General features: G+C 34.4%; 1 long non-coding RNA gene across 2 annotated transcripts; it reads left to right on the forward strand.

The window, feature by feature from the left end:
• The first annotated feature begins 296 nt into the window (after positions 1 to 296).
• Positions 297 to 8,685, forward strand: LOC149575711 (uncharacterized). 2 transcript variants are annotated; one of them, XR_016359706.1, is made up of 2 exons: positions 297 to 611; positions 8,196 to 8,685. It is a non-coding gene; the product is annotated as an uncharacterized LOC149575711 (long non-coding RNA). The 2 variants fall into 2 exon arrangements; XR_016359707.1 differs by lacking the exon at positions 8,196 to 8,685 and adding an exon at positions 3,919 to 4,434 and having other exon boundaries at positions 314 to 611.
• The last annotated feature ends 18,496 nt before the right edge of the window (positions 8,686 to 27,181 follow it).

The following is a 27,181-nucleotide window of genomic DNA, read 5'->3' on the forward strand; positions in this document are numbered from 1 at the left end:
GAATTAACTCTTCTATTAAATTAAAACCACTTAAATAATATTGATGTTCTTCAAATATTTGATTTTTTGATATTATATATTATTCACTAAAACATATTATAAGACCAAAATATATGAAGATTAAATCACAAACATTGTAACATTAGCTTTCATGTTATTTCTACATAGTTGACATCTTAGACATTGCTTCTAAATCATTAAATAACCCTTAATTCAGAATGGCTCATCAATAAATTTTGTAAACATATCAAAGAGATATTATTTAGTCAATATTATAAGTTAAATAGATAGAGATAATTAGTAATAAAAGTCTCATGTAAACAAGAAAATCCAACGGAAAATGCTTTAAGATGCCTAGAAGAGGTCATATCGAGGATTTTTTTATTAGGGTTCGAAGAGGAAATTTGCAGGTGTAATTGTGATAGGGAATTTGTTTGATACAATAGTGGCGACTTGATGGTGGTTTCGAATGTCTGGAATATTGTGGCGAAGAAAGGGAGTGGTAATGCGCCAGTGTAGACGAAGGCACCATGGGAGTGGTAATAAGCCAGTGCAGACGACAGTGGTGCCTCCAAAATTACCGTCAAAACCTCTACCTCCAACTCAAGTCGGTATGTAATTGCAAATTCCTTTATTATCTCAGAAATAAAGTTTAGTTTGACGAAAAATATTTACTTTGTTTTGCAATATTTTGAGTTTTTTCATCTACTTTTCTTGTTCTTTTTTTGCATTGTGCCTATTCATGGAAGCCTTCTGTCAGTCGATGGAAAAAATAAATTTAGGGTTTTAGATTTTCCATAGGATTCTTAGATTTTTGGTAGATGAGAAAATTTCAATCTGGTTTACATCAGCATCCGATTGAACAATGGAGCAAGCAAATATTGGATTACCCACTGAGCCTAATTGCAGATTTTGGGGACCAATGTTCATCTCCATGTTAGAGATGGATATCCCATCTTCTAGAATGCATCCTTCAAACAAATCATCTATCTTTAGCGGATTAATTTTTTGAACAGGGATGTCTAAACTCACTTCTGGTAAAGTCTGATCCTTAATGACAATATCTGGTTACAATTTAATGTATCAAATAGCTAGAATTCCTCCTCAGATGTGATGCCATTGATCATCTTAGCTGCCACCTAGATAATAATTGTATCAAAAAATTCCTCCAGTTCCCCTGGTGACAGATCATGGTTATTCAATTTTTTAACTATTGAGTCTGATTTTACAATCAAAATGAATGGGTATCACCTTGTTGTTGGAAATGAGCACTCCATATCATGTGTGTCTCTTAACACAACTGTTGACTAAGACACTTTCTTATACTTGGACATCGCTACATTTTCAGTTAGACTAGTGTTTAGATCCCAAACTTTGATAACAGACTCTGAGCCATACTAAGAAACATTGGTAGGAAATCCTATGGAAGATGTCAAAACACTTGACTACAAATTTGGAGCTACAGATTCAGAGTGAGATTGTCTCTAAAATCTAATAGCATCCGTGGAGTCTTGATGGTTGGGACCCAACAGGCACATTGGATCTTCACCCTCTAGATCCATTTGGAGCTTGGAGACATGTTGAGTTCCACAAGCAGGTTGTGGTTGCAACGTGGATCTGGGCAACTGTACTGAAGGAGCATCCTCTAAGATCATTATATCTTGCACATCTCCCCTAGGTACCACACAAACCTCCATGGGAGAAGAGCTTTCCTTCTGGATTTGTAGCCCCTGGTTAAATGTAGCTTGGACATCCAAATCTGACTGTACCAGCTGAACATGGACATCTTGGGAATTACGAAGATGCAATTCCACCTTTGTCCCTTCATGGTGGTTATTCATAACATCCAAAAGATGAAAATATCCATTACCCACTTTGTCATGATGTGGAAGACCCTCAAGATTAAGAGAGCAAAGCTTTGCATTGATATGAAGATCTACCAAGTTCTGGCCCTCGACCACATGAGAACAAGGGACTTTTCCTAAGTGATTATTTTTTGAAAACTTGTGTGCAAGTGAAGATGGATTAGAGAAAACTCTATCAATACCATCTGTTGGGGATCCACATTCAGAAAACAAATGCCCTAGTTTCATTTGTCTGTCATTGATCATTTTAGGGGGATCAATGCTGAGGCTTTGAAAAAAGCTACCATGTTCGATTTGAGAGTGATTGTTGCTGATTAGGATATACTGTAGTCTTTAAGAACACAAATCATCAGGGAGAAGTTACAATCTTTAAACAAATAGAAATCTAATCTTAAGAAGATACCTAGATAATTTCCAACTACTTCTAAAATGTTAGTATCTCTATATTCCAGGGGTAGGGAAGGAAATGAAATCCAAGTCAAATAGAATGGCACAACATATTCCCTAGGGGAAAATTTGGTTGCCAAGCAAGCATAAACAACCCTCTACCAAACATAAACCAATTTTTTTTCTAAGCACTCTATCCCTAGACCCCTTATCTTGGTACAACACAATAAAATATCCTTCTCCACCATCAATAGAGAAGGAATCAAGGACTCCTGCCCATTTCTGAGACATCCAGTTAGAAAAACCAACTTGATCTAGAATAAGACAAAAAACTTATCTATTAGGGCCCTATCCTACACATCTACTACCTGATCTTTCAACATATTTTTAGGGATTGTTACAGAAAGATCATCCTTCTTACTGGAATCTAGATATTGGGGCTTTTCTCTCCTTTGAGACATGCCCATGTCTTTGTGGAGAGATCGGCGACCTTGCAAATCTTTAACTCCATGATCAGCAGTAGAGCCATGAAATCCATTTGGAATCCGAGGAATGTGTAAACCCTTTTCTTGAACATGGTGATTGGGTCTCTAGAAATTATTCGATACCCATGATAGCCATTTTTATTTCTATTTGACCTGTATAGATTTGGTTTAAGAGGTTATCTAAGATTACATTTTGGAGAATCTAGATCACAAATATCAAACACATGTTGATGAATCTATGGAGCTAGATTTGTGTGCTTGAAATGAAGAGAAGAAATATTGGTTCACAACCCATGATCCTTTCTTGAGGAACTACAAGTAAGAGATGAGGCCCTGTTTGAGTATTGAACCCTGTTGTTTCTTCCCCAATGGTTATTTACCCTTTTGATCAACTTGAAGCTTCCATTCTTGCTCCAATCCCTACTTTGACTTCCATCCTATCTATTCAATTCCCTATTTCTTTAGTATACTATTCCAAACCCTTCTACATCCTTCTGAAATGTTCTGCTTTGATGAACCCAATAGTTATTATTTCTAATCACATTCTTGTCAACTCCAAGATTGTTGATATTACATCTAAATGTTAAGTCTTTAATTGAATCTAAATGTTTAAAATTATGATAAAGTCTTAGATAACCAATATATGAACTTAAAATTATTATGTTCTAATTACAAACATTTGCATAAAATATTCTATCATTTGAAAACTCTCATATCCAATATTGTCTAAAATCAATTTGAGCAATTAAAAAATAGGTGAAAAGTAAAAGAACCTATTGTTGTGCAAAGGTTATATGTTCATCAGAGTTATCTATTTTGTCATAAATGACAGGAGAAGATTGTCAATTCAAAGTGTCATTGATGACAAAATTAACACATATGAAATATCATATCGATATGGTGATCACTATCAGAATATATTCAGATTGTATGCTTGGTTCAGAATTGATATGCATTGTGTTCATAAGAGTGATTCAAACATGTAAAAATATGACATATTGACTGCAAAAAACTTTGTATCAAGATTGTACTTAGAAGTCTACAGGTGGTTGTTCTGTATGCAAGTTACTTATTGTTGTCTATACTTTTTGAAAATAATGAAAGTCAGGGTGTTCTTGCTTATAAGCATTGTGTCGACATTTGTGATTTCATTAAAAAACCTTTCTCCTGCTTGACATCAGGTATATTGGAAAACATGAGTCAAATGATTAAATGAGGTGCACTATCAACAACAAAAAGAGACACCAGTATTTTGTCATAGTGTTTATAGTCACAATTATGCACTCTTGAAATCTGGAAATTGGAAGTATTAATGGTCAATAATATCTCAAGTTGACAAATGGAGTAATAGAGAATTGAAAATAAAGATGGCTACATAGTAAGCCATAGGTATGTATATCTTCAATGGTATTTAAAAGGGAATGTATCGGTCTAGCAAGAAGGCATAAAGGTCAGTTACTATAAAGATATCTTCAGATGTTTGAACAAGACAAAACTAATCATCGGTAAAATAACTAGAGAGGTCTCCTTGTCGATAGAAGTAAACATTTTCTTGTGTAATAGTTATTTGCAGGCAGATGATATTTGTTGTTGATAAAGTATGGTTCTTTGTTATAAAGCGAAAACAATAAGAAGATAAAATGGCATCACTGAAAAATATAAGTACTTTATAAATTGATGGACAATGTTGCTATGCATGTATATGATCAAAAAATGTTTTTTTTTTAATTAGAAGACAGTACAATCTGTTAAGAGATGTTATTTACTTGATAACCAATACCTGAATATTGGTTGGAACTGATTACAACTTACATAAGAAAGAGAATTTATATATTGCTCTTTTTTAAGTGTGTGATTGTACAATGAATCGATAAGATATAGAAGTTTAGAAATATATGAAGAGTTGGGTATTTTCTAAACAAAGAATGAACAAAGAAACAAAGCATGAAAAGAAAGATTTGTATGTTGATATGAAGTTTGTGATAGAAGGAAAAGAGTTCTAAATTATACAAAAATTATGAAGACTATTGAAGTGAGAAATAGATCATTAAAATAAAGGTATGCATCTTGATATTTTTATGGTGCTTTCTATTATTATGATTTAATGTTTTAGTGTACAAAATAGTTTAAAGTGAAGATGTTTGAAATGAGCTTGAATTTGATCAAGGACTGGGCCCTGAATTCAGCTATGTTCTCAGTTATGTTGCATTGTGGCTGTTACAATGTAATTTTTTTAGTATTTTATCTTAGAAAATGATTTTAGTACAACCTTTAAAATTATAAACAATTTTTTGTTATAAAAACTCACTAGAAAAAGAATAAGATATATGGGAATGACATAGGAATATCTTCTTTTGATCGAATGCTTTTTTAAGTGAGGGGCTCATGTTTTAGATTATGGTAAAAGCATGTTTTGAAGGGCCCCTTAAACCCTTTAACAACTAGAGAAAAGATAAAGCAATAAAACCACCAGGAAAGAATTCCTGAAACCAAAAACAAAATCAGGTTTTACACCTGAAACCACAAACATAGTCTGAAAAAAGAAACCCAGGTTTTACAGGGACCTGGAACCACTAAAATGGTTTAGACCAAAAACTAGTAAACAACACCACAAACTAGAACCAAGTACCACATCTAGAAAATAGGACCAGAATAGGACAAAACTAGAGAAAAAAAACCCCAGGCAACTATTGTAGCTCTATAATCATCTTGACAGCCTCTTTACCAATCACAACAGTATGTTGGATGGTATCAATAGCCGAAGCAACAACATCTTTCAGGGCTTTCTTCCTCGAGCTTTGCCTTATTCTTTTGCTCAGACCCTCCAGAGATATAATTTCTTCATTGACTCTTTTTCCAAGGCTTGCAATAGCAACACAAATACTAGAAGTGACCTATTCCATCCTTGTTCCATTTTCCTTGATAAGCATTCTGAGATTTTGCTCATAGTTTTTGAGTTTATTAGGAATATCTCCCATTTGCTCTTCCAAATGGATGATATTGGCATGGTCAGTATCCTGGATGTGTTGCAGAGTTTCCACTTTCTTATTTAGCCCCATCAATTCATTATAAATCCAAGAATCAACACGAAGAATGGAGTCAACTTTGTGCTTGGCAGAATGCAGGAAGGAGAGCTTGATTTCCCTCTACGGAGAATCAATGGTACCATCTTTAAACTCATGAGGAGGGGAGCCAACCATATCAACATGTTCCTCCCTATCCCTCTATTCCTCCTCCCTAGTCTCAACAAGATTCTCATTCTGAACAAGGTCCTCCTTGTCATGACCTCCAATCTCTATAGCAGGTAAGGTTGGATTAACCATTTGATCCTCCTCTCTCACCTCAATAGGATTCACAATAAGAATATCTTTGTCTTTAACCCCTCCACCAGAAACAATTTGAATGTCCTCCTTCTCAGGGTTTCTTTGTTCTGAATTTCCCTCACTTATGTCTTTCTCATTCCCTTTCTCAAATTTTCCTTTGCTCTTCGGATATCCTTCCAAATTTGAGCTAAAATCCCCAACATATGTACCATCCTCTTCCTCATAGAAATCATTCTCTGAGCTAATGGTATTATTAGACTTAGTAACCTCTTCCACAACATGTTTCTAAGTATTAGAGGGTTTACATTTGGGGTCCTTTTCTTTTCCTTTTACACTGCTCTCCTTCTTAATGTTTTTTGAGTGAGAACTCTTATGTTTTTCAAAAGGGGTAGAGGAAATAGAATTATTTTTTACAATAACCCTCAATGAGAAGAATCAGACCTTCATACAAAATAGGACGAGACTCCTTCTTATGTGCATACAAACTTTGAAGCAAAGAAAACTGCAGATAGAAAGGGAAAGAAAGTCTATCCTTATGCCTGAAATGACTGAGAAAAAAAAAATGAAATTTATGAACCCTTTTATTTCTACCATCAAGGATGAAATACTCATGAATACAACATAGCACATCCTGCCAAATTTATTTTATCTGCTCTTTAATCATAGAACACTCCTAAGGTCCATTGTCTCTATGGGTTTGTCGTGGAAAACATGTTTTCCTTATAAAATTGTTTCTTTTAGTGATTCATGTTTTTTTCACTTTTACATTTAGGATGAACATAATAAGAGATGATTAAATCCCATTAGGTGGACAATTTTGTGTCTTGTCTCCTTAGGCAGGTTAATAATTATGATACTTATTACTAGCATTAGATTATATACATTTGTACTAATAATGTATTTTATGATTATTGTGTTATTTAGTTAGATTATAAGCTCTTTTATTAGGCTCCTTTTAAAGTATTTTTTAGCTTGTTATTCATGTTGCAAGTAAATGAGTCACAACTTGGATAAAGGTTCATAAAAGTCTAGTCCATCACTAAGATGCAAGAAAATTATATGCAAAGAGGACAAACATGAGATGTAAAGAATGTCATAACAATTTATCCACCATTAACTTCTACTTAGAAAAGAATATTACCTAAATCTCATAGATTTAGGTATAAAATAGTTTGGTCATACATTTAGGCAATTCCTTTTCACCTTGCATCAATGTACTTCTTGCACCTTTAGCATTTCATGGTAAAGAATGTCATAATCCTCCTAAGTAGCCCTTGCTACAAAAAAAATTAATGGTGGGAGATAATTGTTAATGTTTAACATTAAATTTCTAAATGGGAATAGATCTTGCATAATTTGAATTGTAACTATTTCAATTGATATTTGTGTCCCACCACTAGACACATCTTGGAGATTTATGTGTAAATTTGGTGTCTTTTTATTGTATCATAATAAATCAAAATATTAAGGACAATTTAATGGGGACCTTGGAGCACTAAGTACACTATGATGAATGAGAGAATTGACTTGAAACAATATCTCATAACACAGATTAAGACCTTATGGAGCACTAATATTCAACACCATCTTTGGTAAGGGTGAAAAGGAATTGCCACTTTCTAAAGTAAGTTCCTCTTACATAGATTTGTGTAAAGGCATTCTCTTAATGATTTTATGAAGTTCTACATTATGAGGAAGTTCCAAACAAAATGAACTAGACTATTCACTACTACAGGATATTGAGAAATATGTTGTTCTAATCATCTAGACACATGGATATTGGATATTGACTCATTGGCTAAGAATGTATAATTTTATTGATTGAAATTATTATTTTTTGAAAATGTGTTTTCTTTATATCATATGGGATTTATTTTTTATTCATATTCCATGTAAAGTCATGTGTTGTTTACTTTTTTTTACACATCATATATATGTTTGTTTACTTTCAAGCTATTATCTTTCATTGCTAACTTACTCTTAATTAGCAAAAGATAGAACCAAGATATTAATATTTGGAAGTTTCTATGTTCTAACTTTTTTAGAAGAATATTTTACCTTTACCTATTGCATTATATTTTTGGCTATTCATTACCTATGTAATCTAATGTGCTATTTTCTTTTTCTTTTTGCAGAAATGTATTGATAAACTCAAAGAATGGGATAAATTTAAAGTTTTGGATCCATATGATGGTGATGTTGCAGCTATTGTGGATTCATTCCTTGTCTATTTTACATGGAGTGAACTCAAATGGAATTAGAAATGCTAATGTAAATATTATAAAGGTCACAAGTAATGTTCTGCTTTCTTATGAAGATAAAATAGATGGAGTTGTTCGTCTCAAAGAGAAAGAGGGAACTTTCACATAATGACCACTAAAATATTTGCAGAAAATGACATAGTTGATGCTATTATAATGTTCTATTTGTTAGACACTTTGGATAATTACTCTATATTGTAACATTTTTAATATGTTTAAATATTTTAATTATCAAGATGTATTTAAAATATTTGGAAACTCTTGGATAATTTTTAATATTTTTATTATATATATATATATGTACTCTTCAGATACTTTTGAGATATTATAACTTATATATTTTCACATTAAGTTCTTTATTACATATTACCTTTCTTTATCATGATGTTGAATCAATCTTTTTATTTTAGTATGTTGTGTAGCTTGTTCATGTGTAATATTTTCATTTGCTTTCATGTTTTAGTTTAAGTCTAATATCATATGTTTTGTATTTTAAAATTTATCGTATTAAATAAAATATTCACTTTGTAACTATATTTTCTACTAATTAATATAAACAACCAATAAATAACTAAATTTACTACCAAATAAATGATTGTTAACAACAATCTACCAAATCAAATACCAAGTGTATTACCAAATCAACTACTAAATTTATTACCAAATTTACTACCAAATCAATTACCAAATACACAACCAATTAATAATGATCAACTACTAAATAAATGGCCAAATAAATGATTAAATAAACTACCAAGTAACAACAATAAACAACCAAATAAACTACCAAGTAATAACAATAAATGATCAAATTGACTACCAAATCAATGATTAAAATAGTTTGGTCATAGATTTAGTCACAAGATAAATGTCTGGCAATAAACTACTATTGGTCACGTGATTGAAATTAGTCATATATATTCAATTTTTAGTAATTTATTTAATCATATATTGTTGTTTTTGTACTAGTGCAATGAAATACAACTAAGATACTTGAGTTTCATAAAGAAGTGCAACCAAGAAATAGAGTCCCCATAGCTCAACAAGGGCGTCCATAAGAGGCCTTGTTGGTGTGCTCAAGATTTGGGGATGTGGATGTGCTCTCCCAAACACAACTATGATTTAATTCCAATGATAATGGTATGAAATAAATATGAATCTTATGCTATATGAGTGAAGGAATGCTTTTAAGAAATGGCTATGAGTAAGCCAATCTCAAGAGGATTCCAGGAGGATGTGAGATGAAAAACGGAATGCAAGAATGTAAGCTAATTTACCAATGCAAACAATTAAATCTAAATCAACTACCAAGGATTAGTACAATGCATAAAAATATCTATAAGCTCTAGAATGAAACTAACATGATAACAATGCAAAATGAGGGAGATTGATCTAATGCTATACTGACATGATAACAATGCATATGAAGGAGATATTCTAAGCAGAAACTAGCATGATAACAATACAAAAGAGGAGATTGATCTAATGTTATATTGACATCGTAACAATGCATATGGAGGCTATATATTTTTCTTGAGATAAGGGCTCTATTTATAGATTTTAGGGAGACCTTGAGGAGGTGGCATCAATGTCGCATCCACATAGGAGCCACATAGAAGACACATAGGCCATGCAAGGGTGACAAGGGAAATGATAAAGAAAGGGAGATAATGGCTCAATTAAAGAATTAGGGTGATGGGGACACAACCCAAGAACAGAATGGAAACAACAAAAAAGGAAAATTATATTAACTGAGAAAATAAGCTAGTACAAACAGTACAGGAAAATAAACTTCAAAACATGCCCTAAGGGCTTACAATAGCATAAATCTGGAGATAATTTCTCCTTTTAGTACCTCCTCTCAAACTCCACTCTGAACTGCCTTTTATAATGCCAAAAATCTCCTTAAATAGACCCCAGAGGGTTAAGGACTAGGAGTACATTCTAGAAAGTGCTAGTAGGTATCCACCGACAAAATAGAAGGTTCTACAAGCTGCGTTAGAAGTTGGTACAAATCTAGAAGAATCCAAAAATGGTAACCGAACTTTCGGGAAACATAACTTTTGAACCGTAGCTCCGATTGACGAACCGTTTACATTTCTAGAAAGCTCTCGAAGTGCTCTATAGCCCTATGGACAAGCTTCACTCATCCCCCATTTTTTGGCCCTTTTTGAGGTCATTTAATGCCCCTAACCTGACTTTGAAGCATTCTTAGGAGGTCTCCAAAACCCGAAAAACTGCAATAACTTTCAAACCGTGGGGCCTTTTGACCTGATTCTTTTTTTGGAATGCTCTAAATCACAATTACATTCATCAGGTCAATTCACACCTTCTAGGTCACCAAAATGATGGCCAAATTGCATGTTCCTATTTTTTCGGGATTTTCAAACACACTGATAGTGGAACTATGAGAGTTGGAACCTTTATTTGACCCAAATGAGTATCCAAAAATGTAAAGACATGAAACAGAAACTAAGTCTAAGTACATTTTTTTGGGTGACACAAGATTGCCCTTATACCTCTGGATGCTCCTGCATCATAGGGGTAATGGGGAACATGTCATAATGGAGGATTAAGATATGAGATGAGTGGGAGACATGGAGGAGTGGAGGATTAAAATATGAGATGAGTGGGAGACATGGAGGAGTGGAGGATTAAAGAATGAGATGAGTGGGAGACATAGAGGATAAATGAATTTAAAATTCATTTTGAGGGCTAGATGGATAAAGAGAGGAATGCCTATGTGTCTCCTATGTGGCTCCTATGTGGATGCCACATATGTGCCACCTCCTCAAGGTCTCCCTAAAATCTATAAATAGAGCCTTTGTCTCAAGAAAGATATATAGCCTCCATATGCATTGTTATGATGTCAGTATAGCATTAGATCAATCTCCTCTTTTGCATTGTTATTGTGCTAGTTTGTTCTTAGAATCTCTTCTTCATATGCATTGTTATCATGTCAGTATAGAATTAGAATTTGATTTCATTTCTAGAGCTCTTAGATATTTTCATTACATTGTTTCTAACCTCTAGTAGATGATGTAGATTCATTTGCTTTGCATTTCTTCACTCATTGAGCATAGGTTCATTCATATTTTCATATCATTACATTAGGATTCAATTCATTAGTTATGTTTGGGAGAGCACATCCACATCCCACAATCTAGAGCACACCAACAAGGCCTCTTATGGGCATCCTTGTTGAGCTGCTTCAAGGTTGCAAGGGGACTCTTGTTTATTAGTTTCATTAGTTGTAAAACACAATGTTAGATAGTAGTTATCTTGATTTAGATCTTTTTATATGCACATTCTACTAACATTCTCTATAATGTGACTTGACATCTATATCACTCAGCATGCTTTGCTTACTCAGCTCCTGAATCACTTAGCATACATAGTCTACTCAACACTTGAGTGACTTGATACATGAGTGGCTCGACACATACTATGGACTTGACATGCACTATGATATACATGATGTTCTCGACATGTACTACTTGTTCATCATGAACTAAGTAAATAATTGAAGTGTGTAGACACTCATTAGTCAAAATCAATCTGAGATCAACAATCTCCCCCTTTGACATGAGTTTAAAAAAAAAAATTTCATGCATTAATATCCTTCATCTTATGAGCATAACATATCTCTTATTTGGCTTATGTATAAAACTTCAAAATTTCAAAATTTTATAACAAGTTATTCCTCAAATTTTGATAACTCCCCCTGAGTTGATAGGTTTGGTTTTGTACTCAAAATTTTGTACTCTTGCTGAGTAAATGTGTCTCAACTAATACTCAATGATACTCTTTCATTTGATTTTTCTTTATCCCCTTTTTCTTTACTACTTTATTTCTTCCCCTTTTCTCATTTCTCTCTTAACTCCCTTTTTATTTCTCCCCTTTTCTCATTTCTCTCTTATCTCCCTCTCAACTTATTTCTCCCCCTTTTTGACACTTATATCAAATGGGCTATACACTAATAGTGTGTTTCTCCAAGAAATATTTATGGACTTATAGGATAATTTTGAGAGCATCCCAATTTTCACATGCTACATCCAAAGACTTGATTTAGATGGCTAGCTTGGCATTAAGGTGGACTAGGCAATCTAGCGTAGAAAGATTTGGGTCTTTCTTCATAAGAGTCTCTGTGTAGCCTAACTCCTTGTGAAAAACTTCTATGTGGGGGGTCAATGTTGTTTGGATGCTAATAAATTTTGCCCTTATATTGGGTTCATCTATTGATAATGCAGCTAACTAACTTTGGGTTTGTAGCAATTCCCAAAGTGCTTCTCACTTTGAGTTGGTGTCATAGGTAGTTTTGCATCTGATGCATTAATCTGATTTTCCAAACTCAAAATGTGTTTTCTTATCTCTTGTGTGAAGATTTTTGGATTGCATAGTTTAGTTTGTAGTAAGAAAATGTTCTCAAGTACCTTCTTTACACATTCTATCTTAGTTTCCAATGCAACTTATGTGAGTGCTATGTCACCTGCTATTTTCTCATTCACTTTGCTTTGGAATTTCTTTTCAAAACATTCTAACAATTTTGCATTTGTGTCAAGGTCTACATCACTAACCTTTTCCACTATACTTGTGAGTTTTTCAATGAGTGGATTTGTCTCATCTAGAGTAGGTAGATTAAATGCATCCAAAAAGATGTCTTTGATATCCAAAAATGCTTGCTTCTGCCTATGCTCCCTTCTGAGAAGTTCTTGATGCTTCTTTCTAGCTAGGGATTCTTATAGTATGCCCATTTTCTCAATTGTCATTATTTCATAATCATATTTTGGTAACACAATCTCTTCATCTAGGCTTACATCTCCATATTGTATCACTTCTTCTACCATTGATGTACTTGGACTCGGCAGTGCGATTTGCAATGGTGTTGCATTTGTGCTTGGCTTCTAAAGAGTGCCAGATTCTAGTAAAGTTACCAGTGCTTGAATGGTTGCTTGCTCCTTCATCATTGGTGTCAACTCAGTCTCTTTAGGCTTGTCCTTTTTTTCTACAATCCCTTGTGATGCACCTTGTACTTGTGTTGAAGGTGCAGATAGATTGATCTAACCTATTTCACTTTATGCTGCAGTGGTGCCTTGAATTTCCACTATATCCTTTCCAACTATGTCAAACTTATATAATGTGGCTTCTGGTATTTTATCTAGAGATTGTACATTAGTAACTTGAGGGGTGATGGTAGGTGGTTCTTGTGTATTCACCTCTTCCCTTGTAGTATCAGTAACTATTTTTTGTATTTCATCTACACTCACAAATACAGATTATCACATAATTTTTCTTGCAGTGTAGATTAATCAAGCACCTTTTTCAGACCTTCCTCTATTAGGGGATTGATATTTTAAGTAGTTAGATCAGAAACATCTTTTACTATGATTGTTTCAGTATTATCACTTGTTATTTATTGAGGGCTGGCATTAGCCAATTGCATATCTTGTACACTCTATTCTTGTTTCTATTCTGCCTTAGCTATTTCTTGTTCATCCATGTTCATTTTTGTACCTTCCTCAACTATGTCTTCATTATTATCATCTTCTTCATCATCTTTGACCTCTATAGGCTCTTGGCCATTTGCCTTTACTATTGCTAGTCCATATGTGACTTTCCACATCTCTGTGGATTTCTTTACATCATCTTCAATATTGTTTTGCAATATGCTAAAGGCTCTATATTTAGGTACAAACCTAACTGCATATTTCTTCATGGCCTTAGAAATTTGTGCCTTACTAAGTTTAGGCTTCACTTGTGCAAGTGACGTCTCCTTATTTATCTTTCTAAGTTTAAACAATAGTGCCATTTCTACTTAACTCTCTCATATAAAATTTTAGGCATAGAGTTAGCAATCTCTATTGGAGTTTTCTTAAAATTTACCATCATGGCATATATAGCCTCCTCCACTTGATTCTTTTCAACTTTACCAAGGTTATCAAAATCAATATGAGAAAATCTTGACAAATCTACACTATTCTTAACATTTTTACATAGATTTTCTAAATTAGATAATGGGTTGTGACTCACCACTTTGAATTGGCTATTTTCATATAATATAGTTCTTTCTTCATCAGATTTAGCTTGTGCAATGTATTTCCTCCTCGATCTTTTCTGGAATCCTCCTTCCCGCTCTGCTGGTTTGGCTTTCTCCTTTTCCTTTTGTATAGTGACACATGCACTAGCCCTTGTAGTAGGTGTTGTAGGTTTGGTTTGGCTTGGTTTTGCAATTTTCTTGGACCTTGTCACTAGTTGGGCCTTAGACTTTCTCTTCTTTTGATCCATGGGAGTAGGTGCTTCCTCAACTTCTTCTTCCTCTAGCTGATCTTCTCCCATTCCTTGAGTTAGTACAAGTGGTGCTTGTGTCTAAATGTCTACATCCTCTTCATCCTCTTCTTCCTCATCCTCTTCCTACTCAACACCTTCACCAAATTTAGCTTTTAGTTTCTTTACCAACTTCTCCTTCTTCTTTATGACAGAGGCAATCTTGAGTTCCATAGTTATTTTAGACTTGGCCATCTCATAATTTTCAAATGCTTTTGCATTTTTACCAATGTCTTGTATAAGTAAAGCAATTATTGCTGCATAGGCTTCATCTACATTTATTTCATAACCTAATGGTCTCAACCATCTTACCCTTGGAGTTGCTACTTGAACAAATCTATAGTCAACATCCTCTAGGAAACAAATGTCATCATAATGTTTTTCCATTAAAGATATTGGAATTCTCAATCTTTTCTTCATAGACTACTTAAAGTCATCAAAATAGCTAGTCATTACAGATTCAAAGTTTTCACCTAATTGTTCAATGAACTCACCAATTTGTACTGCCATTGACCTATTTGTTTTCCATGCAACTGTGCCAAATGTAGGAAAAGTTTTTTGAACATAAAAGAAAATACATATCAAAATAGAAAAAAATTTGCATTGAGCACTCTTTGTCTTTCCTCCTAGGTTTTCAACCAACTATTGTAGTTGTAACTCTACATATGTGTGATCTTTCTTGACAATCTTATAACCAACATCTACTACAATACAAGGCACACTGTTCAATCTACTTGATTGGTAAAAATTATGTGCAATTATCCTCATTTTAAAGTCTATCAATGGATTTGTAATGGTGTCAATTTTTGATCCTCTTATTCCACATAGCTCATGTATTCTTCTCAATAACCTCTTTTGAATCACTCAAATTCTTAGGCTGATCTAGGGTTGGATACCCTATTACCCTATGGATTATTATTTTAGTGATTTTGATAGGTCCATTGTCTAACCATAGAGAACTATCATGAATTCTACATAACACAATCCTAATCCATTCAGTTTTGAAAATATTGAGGAAATCTAGGGCACAAGTTAACCCTCTCTTCTCTACAATTTTAAATTCTTCCCTTAACACACCATTCTCGCAAAGTTTATCATATGCTTGCCTCATCTCTATTGGAGTTGATTAAATCCAACTCTGAAGACACCCAAGATCACCTGCATGTGAAAACCTGTCAAAGAGAAGCCAAGGAAGGAAGATCATGGAGCAAGGAAAGAACCCTAAATGGACATGAGAGACCACAAGTTATTGACACACAAGAAAATATGTATTTACAATGAGAATGCCATAATGAAAATACAATGAGGGTGCCCAAATATAAAGAGCTCTAGGAATCTCCTAGAACAAGCTAGAAGACACTAGGAGATAAGTGTGACAACTAAGCATACATCCACATAAGGTGGAAAGTCCTCGAACAATGTGAGAGGATAAGTATGACTTAGGAGAGAAAAAAATCCTGTAGTGTCAACAACTTATAACAAACTCCTAGACTACAACTAATTAATGAATGCATTTACCTAAGTAAGCTTAAGTAAATAGAATAAATAATTAGTAAATTAATTATTTACTCTAACAATCTCCATATCACCAATACTTCCAATGTTATAGTTGTAACATTTCCTAACATCTTGAATCATTCAAACTTTCGGTGGTATCATTGATAACACACTAGAGGGGTCTTGTTTATAAGAAATATTATGTATGGCCTTGAATATCAGTTGTTTAACCTCATTACTAACCATTGGAACATTCAAAACCTCCTTTTCCTCTACACCCTTTGAACTAGATGCCATTATGCAAAACTATAGTTTTCAAAAATATAAACAACGTAACTCAACAGTCAACACTTGATAAATACCTTGCAAGATCTAACAAAATAGTGTTGAATCATTGCTCAAATCTTCTGTAATTTCTTTGGATGAATTTTTTGATCACCTCTTGCTCTCCTTGCTCTTTCTTAATTTCAAAATGATGTAAAATGAGCTAAAAATTCATCGAATACCCTTTTGGAGTATTGCAATTAATGTTGAGTGCTTGTAAAGTTGTAAGCTTGACATCAACCAATTTTAGGCTCACTTGACATCCACTAGCCTTCCATTCATTTGGAAACCATTACAAGCTCAATATCAACTAGCTAGTCTATTAGCTTGGCATCCTCTAATATTTCACTCGACAGTTATAGGAAACTTTTTATGCTCGGCAATAACATGAAAAACTTAAAGATTTTTCTTTGATTCCTAATAACATCTTGCATCTTTATTTATGCTTATATAAACTTTTTAGTACTAAATTCTCTTAGAACTGATGTACGATATAACTTATGAATATTAGTCCCACATACCTCTTGATTACTTAGTTTGATGAGGTGTGATCACCTAACCCATTGGGTAAAGTGATCCCTCCTCCATTTGATGTGTTGCAATCACCCTTTTTCTTCCATGTCTTGTTCATTTCATTTCTAACATTTTCAACATTTGTCTTTCCTTTGCCTTTATCAAACTCACAACTTGGTTCCTTTGACTTTGTTGGACAATATCAACTAATGTGACCAATCTTTAAACAACTAAAACATGGGGTTTGACTCAACCACCTTTTGTAGTCACCTTTGAAGTGTGTTCTAATACAATTTTTAGGAACATGTCCATATTCTTGACAATAATGATAGCTATATCTTGTATTATAATCCTAGTTATAAGAGTTGCCATTGTTGCTTACCTTTGTTTGTCTATTTGATGACCACATGGGTTTGGATCTGTACTCAAAAGCTCTATGTCCATACTTCTAAAAGTTGTAACAATATCCTTCAAATATTTGTGTGTGCATGGTCATAGTTTTGCATTCATGTTCCTAATGACCTTGTTTGTTGCACTTATGATAGTGAACCATGCTTTTATGCTTGACATTCATAGTTTTGCATTCATGTGCCTAATGACCTTGTTTGTTGCACTTATGATAGTGAACCATGCTTTTATGCTTGACATTCTAATTTATAGTCCTACTCCTACACACGTTAGTAGTATGTCCTTTATTACCACAATTATGACAAGTAGGTTTAGAGTTCTTACCTTCGGCGTTCCTTTCTTCAGCACTTTTGGATGACTCTCCTTCTTCAGTGCTCATGTATCCCAGTCCAGATGTATCATTATTGGATCTTGGGGATCTCAATAATTGTTCAAAATATTTGATGGCTTCATTAGGTTTATTAAAACTTTTAGAAAATTCCTTTTCCCTTTTTAGGTCACTCTTCAATTGCTCATTTTGTAGTTTCAATGTTGTTATCTCAATGTCCTTGACATTCAATTCATAGTTGGCATTCATCATTTGACTCAAAATATTCAATTGCATGTTGGAAATCTTGGTTAGCTCTGATGATTTCTCTTCCAGTGTGCTAGTCAAAATTATTTTTTCATCTTCAATCATGGCTTTATCTTCCATAACTTTCTTCTTATGTTTAGTCACTTCACATAGCAGTATGGCTTGTGATTCTTGCTCCAACTTGGGATTCCTAATTTCTTTAGGTTGGAGTTTATCCTTTTCCATTAGATCTGCAACTATTGCATCAAATTTATTGGAGTCTCCATTAGCAAATAGGTTGGTAGTTTCTATTTATTTGTATTGTGTGTCATTCTCCTCAATAGAAATTTCCTTCTTTCTCTTCAAAGATTTCTTTAGTTTTTCTCTTGCTTCATTCAGTTGATGTAGAATGAGTTGTATTTCAATTCCTTGATTCTCAATGATCTTTCCCAACTTGTAGACTTCCATTTTTAAGATCTTTCCTCAAAGCTACAAAGCTTCTCTTTTAGGGAACTAGGCTTTAATTCCAATTGCTGAAATTAAAATAGGAAAGGTAAACTTCTTGTTGGGGTGGGGGGGGGGGGGGGTGTGAATCAGTAGTTTAAACTTTGACCCTTAAAGAATTCACCACACATCCATCTCATACATTCAATAAGTAAACTAAAATACCATATAAAGCATGTACATCTAAAACATGTAAACACATAAACATTCACACATATATGACACCAGATATGATTACCTAGAAACCCTCCAATGAGAAGGTAAAACTGGGATGGGGATGACACCCACAAATATTCACTACTATAGTAATAAAGTGTATCCAATGAAGGTTACAAGGTTAAAGTGTATCCTGCTAAAGTCACTGATGAACTTCCTATAATACTGACCTAGGCCATGGAAACTCCTCACTTCATTGGCATTCTTAGGATTTGGCCAACTCAATATTGCTTCAACTTTGTCTTCATCCATTTTCAGATCTCCTTGTGAAAGAACAAATTTTAAATAGACTAGTTCCTACTTCTTGAAATCACACTTGTCTAGATTGATGGTTTAGTGTTCTTCTTTCAATTTAGACAATACAATCCTAATATGTTCTAAGTGTTCCTCTTTACTCATGCTGAAAATTAGTATATCATCTAAATAGACTACCACAAACTTACCTATGAAGTCTTTCATCACCTCATTCATGAGCCTCATGAATTAACTTGGAGCATTGAAAAGGCCAAATGACATAACTAGCCATTCATAGAGTCCTTCAGTCTTCCATTCATCTCCCTCTTTTATTTTAGTTTGATGATACCACTCTTAAGGTCTATCTAGTGTAGTACTTAGCCCTTCCTAAGCAATCCATTAAGTTCTCAATCCTAGGTATGGGAAACCTATACCGGATTGTGATCTTGTTTATGGCTCTAGAATCTATGCATAATCTCCATGCTCCTCCTTTCTTAGGTGCCAAAATAGTAGGTACAAGACATGGACCGATTCTTTTCCTTATCAACCCTTGATCCATCAACTCTTGTACTTGCTTTGCAACTTCTCTATTCTACTCAAGAGTTAGCTTGTAAGGTGCTTTGTTTGGAAGATATGCTCCTGGAACCAAGTCTATTTGATGGCTGATTACTCTTTAAGGTGGTAGTACTATTGGTGTACCATCTGATATAATGTCCTTAAAGTCATCAAGGATCTTCTAAACCTCATGAGGTATTGCCTCCTTCTTAGCTTCTCCTTCTTCCTTGGGTTTCACCACAATGGCATAACCCACTCCCTCTTCTTTATCAAGAGAATCCATGAACTCTTTCCCCTTAAATAGCAACACATTAGGTCCACTTCCTTTGTTTTCAGATTCTAGTAATGACTAAATTTTATAACTTACCCCATCCTTCTTGAAGGTATATGAGTTGACCTCACTATTATGTATGGATTTCCTATCAAACTACCATGGTCTACCTAGTAATAGGTGACATGCATCCATCGGCAAAACATTACATAGAATCTTGTCTTTATATCCTCCTATGGTTAACTCAATCCATGCTTTCTCATTTACCAAAACATGTTGCTCCTTGTTTAGCCAGGTGACCTTGTAGGGAGTGCTATGAGCTATTTTTGTAATGTTGAGTTTAGCTATGGCTTCCTCTGAAATGATGTTATCAGTAGACCCTAAGTCTATGATAACTTTGCATACCTTTCGCACAATCTTGCATCTCACTCTAAAGAGTGATCTTCTTTTCTTTGGCTCTCCTTTGACTAGTTCTTTAATCAAGATCCTCTTTATCATCAAGTTCTCCCCACTTTTAGAATCCAATTAGATATTAGGTGACTTCACACTTGAAGCATCTTCATGTATGTAGGCTATCTTCTTTTCTCCTTGTGATGCTGATCCCTTTTTAGGACACCTATAGGCAGGATGCCCAAGTTGCTGACAATGGTAACATTTCATTGTAGCAAAGTAGGATGGTCCCCTTCCTCCTGGCAACCTACCTCAGCCTCTACCTCTACTTGAACCACATCTTTGACTAGTTTCTCCACTTTGTTCATTCAGCTTGGACTCACCTTGAGATCTTCCTTCATTACTCCTACCTCCATAGCTTCCTCTTTGTCCTCTACCATCTCTACCTCTTCCTTTGTTCTTTGAGGTATGGTCTTGATTCCTTTTCCTTTCTCTTCCACCTTTAAAGCCATTTGATAACATTAGTGGACTATTTTAGGAGTGACAAGACTCATGTCTTCTTGGATAGACCACTTGAGTTCATTCAAATATCTTGCCAATTTGATGTTTTCATCTTCTACCACCTTGGACCTCAAGCATAACTTTTGGAGCTCTTTAGTATAAGAGTGTACATCCATGTCTTTTTGGCTCAAATTTTGTCTCCTCCCATGCAGCTATATTTCATAATCTTCATCAATGTAGGCTTGTCTAATTTTAGCCACCATTCCTTTCCAAGTGACAATGTGACTTTTTCCTTCTTTTTCCCTCTCTATCTGAACAAACTTCCACCAAGTTTGAGCAGTACCTCTTAACCTTGATTTTACCACCTTGACTTTTTGAGCATCACAGACACCATCACATTCAAAATGGTTCTCCATTCCTTCAATCCATTCCATGATGAGGTTTGGATCCATCTTTCCACTGAATAGAGGAATGTCTTCCAAGGCTTTACTATTTATTGCCTTTATTACCTTCGAGAAGGGCTCTTCTAGTAGAACAGGGTCTGGTGTTGGAGTTTCTCCTTCCAACTCAATATCTTTCTCTTTGGATTCTTTCTCTTCTTTCTACTCTATCTTGTCCTTGACTTTATCAGCTATGTCTTGGACCTAGCTCAACAACTATTCAAGTTGTGCCAATCTTTCTCTCAAAGACCTGTTGTTGTCTTCCTCTTGCTCTTCTACTTTCTTCTCTTATTCTTCTACCTTGTTGGAAAATTAATCATTGGTTTCCATTGTTTTAAAACCACTAGATTCACTAGGTGACAATATTCACCTTTCTTTACACTTGCTTTTGCCCACACCTTTTGCAGGCTCTAATACCACTTGATAGGGGGAAGTAGGGATGAACCAATCATTGATTCATGCCTCTTGTCTACCTCTGAGACTTAGCGTGTCTTGCTAGAAAATTTCATGGAACTATATGATCTTTTTCAAGCTAAGATCCCCCAATCCAAAACCCTAATCCACTATCTTAAACAATTTCCACTTCTTGCTGTCTTGCCAGGTTTTCATACTGGATGAAGAGCATTCAAAGTTTTTAACCGAACTAGGTCTTTTTGACTATTCTTCTCAAAAACTTGTAGAATCATGGAAGGAGTCTCAACACCTTGAAATTTACTCCTTTGGCATCTTAAAAAATCTCTCTATGATTAAGTTTCTACCCGATTTCACCCTTTTTCCCCAAAATAGGGCTACAAGGAAGAGCCCCAATTAGCTCTATTTCACGTACAAAATAGGGACTTGCTCACTTTTCTTCCAATAAAAATTCCAAGGTGTTTTCATGGACCTCTATTCATTTTTTTAGGGCTTTGAGATTTTTTAGTTTTTAGATCTTGGAATGGTCGTACGTTACCAGTGCTAAAATGGAGGGTTTTTTGAGGGTTTACTAGGCCAACTTGTTGTTTGGTCTTATTAGTTTCCAAGATGGATTGGTGGAACCTTATCCTTGCACCAAAGGGGTCTCCTAAAACTCCTTTTAAATCTCCATATTCAACTTTCAAAAGTTCTCCATCACCCTGCAATAAACAAGCTCTGCAACAACACTATTTCTGAGCTGGACATGCTTTAGCTCGCCTAGGGCAAGAGCTTAAAAATGCTTGTCAACATTTTGAAGGGCCCTAATTTTTCCAAAATATAGTAAATTGATTGTACTCACTATCCCTAAGAGGCTATGCAATTTTAATAGTGGGATAGTGAGTTATGCCATTATTCCTATTAGCTGTTGAAAGCAGGACAACAAATTGTCTAAAATGGAAAGATTTTTAAAAATATCAACAAAACTACTTTCAAAGAAAACTTCCTAAAGAAAAAAATGTTCTAATTAACCTATCTATGATTCCATTAGGTACAAAAACCAAGAAAAATTTCAAAAATGTCTTAAAACTAATAAAATTAGTATTTTTTCCTTCAAAATGTCATGCTACAACACTTGTCCGTACAAATGACAATTCCCTCCATCTCTTTTAGGGTTTGGAAAGTATATATATTTATTAATAGGTATTTCCATTTCATATTAGGGCTTTTATTAGCCTTCTCCTTGTTTTTCAAAAGAAATCAACATTCTCGCAAAAATTGCAAAATTGCAATATAACAACTTTTGCAATTTGTCTTGCTTGCTCTTTGTAACACCTCTAACTTGTAATTTAAGCTATGTCTTAGTAATTAAATGATAGGGACCCTTACTTAAGCTAATGAATCATCCCTTAGGTTACTCATTACCTTATGGTAAGGTATATCTTGCTTTTTAGGCCATTTATTACTCTTCTAAAGACATTTTTACTTCCTACACCGTAGCTATCATAGCTAGGTCCAATGACCCTTATTCCTAATTAAAAAATCTCTCTTGGAGCATAACACAACAAAAATGAAAGGTGAGGGCCCTATGTTTCAAGGTTCCCCTGCACCAAAAATATCACAATTCAATCTTTAAGTCGGATAAAAAATGGTTTACATAGTTGTTTGTGCCATTACAAACAACTATGAAAAAATATCTTACTTGATATCTAAAGTCTCTGATGCTCGACATATACTGGTCTCTAGACTATGACTCAACATCTATATCGCTTGGTATGCTTTTCTTACTCAGTTCCTAAATCACTCGGCATATATTGTCTGCTCGGTACTTGAGTGACTTGGTACATGAGTGCCTCAACACTCATTATGGACTCATCATGCACTATTATATATATGTTGTGTTTGGCATGTACTACTTGTTTGGCATGAACTAAGTAAATGACTTAAGTGTGTAGACACTCATTAGTCAAAACCAATATGAGATCAACAATTCTTACTCCAATTCTGAGTCCTCTCCCTACATACCTCTATTTGAAAACAATTCATGATGCAACCTTCTTCCCAAATTGGCTTGCTACTAGGAAGAGTGTACTTCCTCATTTTTTAAAGAGAATTCCTCACAAAATCATTTGGATCATAGGTTCTAGCTGGGATAGAGGGAAGTTTAAATTTAGGTAAACACTGATCTATCTCTTCTATGACATCCTTCCCTATTAAAAAATCACCTATTTTTGTGTTTCTAGCTACAAAAGAGCCTTTCCTGATAGAAGGGCCTAAATACTCTCTATTCATCATTAGTAATTGCCATAAGTATTCTAACTGGCCTAATCTCTTAGGTACATGTCTTGGTAATACATGGGGAGGCTGAGGATATTCAAATACTATTATAATTGAAAAGTTTTCAAATAAAAAACAAACTAGCATAGTTATGGCTAAGCACTTTATCCTCATTTCAAAAAGCATATGGTCTAATTAACATCCTGTTAGTGAATAGATTTTCCTTCAAGAAAATGCACATAAATTTGACCTCGAATGCCCAAATAAAAGGACAAACTAGCACCAACAGTTGGATAGGTTATTATAGAATTGATAACCTTCCTCTGAATTTTATCGGGTACAACTCCCGATATGAAATATTCAATGAATTGTTTGTGAATACTTTTAACTAGAAAGCATAAAAGGATACCAAACATCTACCTGTAAATACAACATAGATGCGAGAAAAACTAAACAACTACAAGAAATTAAATGGTAAATGACACAAAGTCCATTCACCTTGACATGCTACACAAGACAGAATCAAGAAACACATTATTCATCTTCTTGAGAAAGTTAAAAAATGAAGATATGGAGATATAACAACATATTTTAGAGAAAACCAAAGTGACACAAAGATCACAATTAGTGGAAAGGAGATTGCTCAAACTCAAAGTTTTAAAAAACAATTAACTCTCAAGTCTCCCTCCTTTGAAAGCATAAAATGCATCACTATTAATAAAATCTTGAGGTCTTCTTTGCATTTCAAAATAAACCACAACTCTCTTACTCCTGACACACAGTTCAGAAAGAAAGAAAGAAAAACTTGTCTCTGCTCCTCATGACCCTCACAAGAAAATGGGCTAATGCTGGAAATAATCTGGAAAAGTTTTCCTCTTTGCTGAAGCAAAAAGTCTACAATCTCGGAGAGAAAAATCTATGTAACCCCCTAGCTCAATTCTTCTATTCTGCAGCATCAAAGTCTCCAGCACCGAAAGAAGTGGAATCCCTATTGTCTTTGATGTTGGCATATTTAACCTGTTCTTTCTTGTGGCTTTTCAGTTTCCTAACTGAATCTTGAAATTGGCTCTCTTCACCTTCCTTGAAAGATTTTGTTTGATTTTTATGACATTTAGATTTTAAAGGTTTTTCAGTAAATCAAATGTCATTTTAGCATATTTGGACAAGTGGCAAATGAATAAATCAGTCCCAAATAATGATAAAAATCAACTGCTAGGCGGATTTGTTTTGATAGTCAAATGGGTCTCAGTGTGGGGGCAATAACTAATTATTCCACTGTTAGATTTACTTCATTTTTGGATATGTTGGAGAGATCCTAATTCCGCATAACTTGACTAAAGTGATTGAGAAAATTATGTCTGAGTAAAAAGTTATTGAAGACTGAGTGGAGGTATATAAAACTGCCAGAATAATCGAACTCGTTGAACTTGTTTGAACCATTCAAACTCATTTGAACATGCAGGATGAACTCTTCTAAACTTGTGATTGCACCATTAGATCTTCTTCACTTTCAAATATGCTGGTGCTAGACTAGTCATTTATGTTCTCACCAGAGCGATTTGTGAAATTATGCCTGGGTGAAAAGTTACAAGTCGCTATTTATCGGTATACAAAACTGTGATTTTGAACTGTCATGCCATCGAACCTGTTGAACCATCGAACTTGATCTCTGAATCACTTTGGACCACTTTGAACTTCTAAACCAAGCCACTGAATCATACATGTGAACCTCTCAGAACAGATCATCAAACCTGCATGAGCACATTGAACTATTTTGAACTGCTTTGAACTCCTTCGAACTTTAGTTCGAAGTGGTTCAAAAACTATGTACTTGAAGTTTGATCTGTTGAACCTTTGAAACATCAAACTCATTAAACCTTTGACTCACTTGAAGATTCACTATGATGTTATTTCATTCTTTGGCTGAGGAACATCTTCACACTATGACGTCTGAATTTCTGCTTTGACCATGAATCATGGGCTGGAGCTAAGCTTTGAACCTTCCTGGATTAACACTTCTGCATTTTGAACCCAGAATTTGAACTTTGCTTGCATTGAACCTGCAACATGAGTCAATTGAACTATCGATCTACTTTGAACTACTTCGAACTTCAGTTCGAAGTGGTTCAAAGAGGTTCAACCTCTGAAACTAAAAGTTTAAAAACTGTGACCATATCGGGTACTAACACATCTGTACCCCCTTAGGTACTCTCTCATTTATATCCATTAACATATTCATGATTGAAAATAAAAAATCATTATAGAAAGCTCTAGTCCTAGCATAGGGATACAACCTTTTCCAAAAGTGAGTCCACAATTGTACCGGTAGGGTTTCTCCATTCTCCTCAATTGTCTTGATAATGTTTGGACTGATGTGTCCTATATTCTTGAAAAGGATAATGTGCAACAATATTGAATAATGGAAAAATTTGAAGTTTCCCATGTCTCTCTTCTAAGCTGCCTCAATTTCTTCATGCATCCTATCAATGTTATATTCCATAAAGTCATAACAGACATTATGATTTGGATCCTAGATATCCAATGTCATGATAGCGTAGGAAATTCATGGTGCCATCAACTCCCAGTACCTTTCCGATCTCGTAGATGGTATATCTAAAATATTTATAGAAGAAATATAATGGAATTTGTTCCCCTACCTTCTTAGGAAACTCCCCCTTTTCCTTCTTTGATGTGGCAATATGCCTCGTCATGATAGTTCCAGTGTAGAAACTCTTGGAATTCTTGAAGGTCTCATTCATTTTTTATTTCTCAATTTTCTTTTTGAGAGGTCCTCCTAGCTTAAAGACTTCACCAAAGGTCTCCTTATCCAATTTGCACAGGACACTCATATCCTTTCTATGGAAGGCCTTGGTTGTTAGATTGTAAGATTTGATTAGTGCCTTTACTAAATCAACATCAACTATCACCTCTAGCACTATCAACTTTGCCATGTTTATGATCCATGGGTTATAGATTGATGATTTTGCATACATTTTCTGATAAAAATACTAGAATAACTCATTCCCATTGGTTTTAGGTACAATGACATCCCTGCAAAGGGAGTATACATCTTTGAAGACATGGGCATTCAAAGTTTGAGCATGAGAGAATCCCAGGAGAAAATACAACCACTCCTCTACATATAAAGTTTCCAATTTTGGCTTTGCCTACTTTGTGGCATGTGAAGATTCTTCCACATCAACCTAAGCTATCATATTTCCCTCTTCCTATTCCATGTTTATTGCAACTGAAGATTTTGGAATAATATCTATCAATACTATCTCTAAAAAAATTGAAAAACTCTGCAAATTCTTGGCACTCAAACTCTTGTCTATGAACTTATGCAAAATACTATAACTCAAGAATCTATTATACCAACTTATTAATGGAGGGAATGCAATAGAGGGTTATTTATATCTCTTAATGTCATTATGTATAAGAAAACTCAAAATTTGCAAAAGTG

Source organism: Cupressus sempervirens, chromosome 2 (assembly GCF_028749045.1).
Source record: "Cupressus sempervirens isolate cs-2001-9-10 chromosome 2, ASM2874904v1, whole genome shotgun sequence".
Taxonomy (NCBI): domain Eukaryota; kingdom Viridiplantae; phylum Streptophyta; class Pinopsida; order Cupressales; family Cupressaceae; genus Cupressus; species Cupressus sempervirens.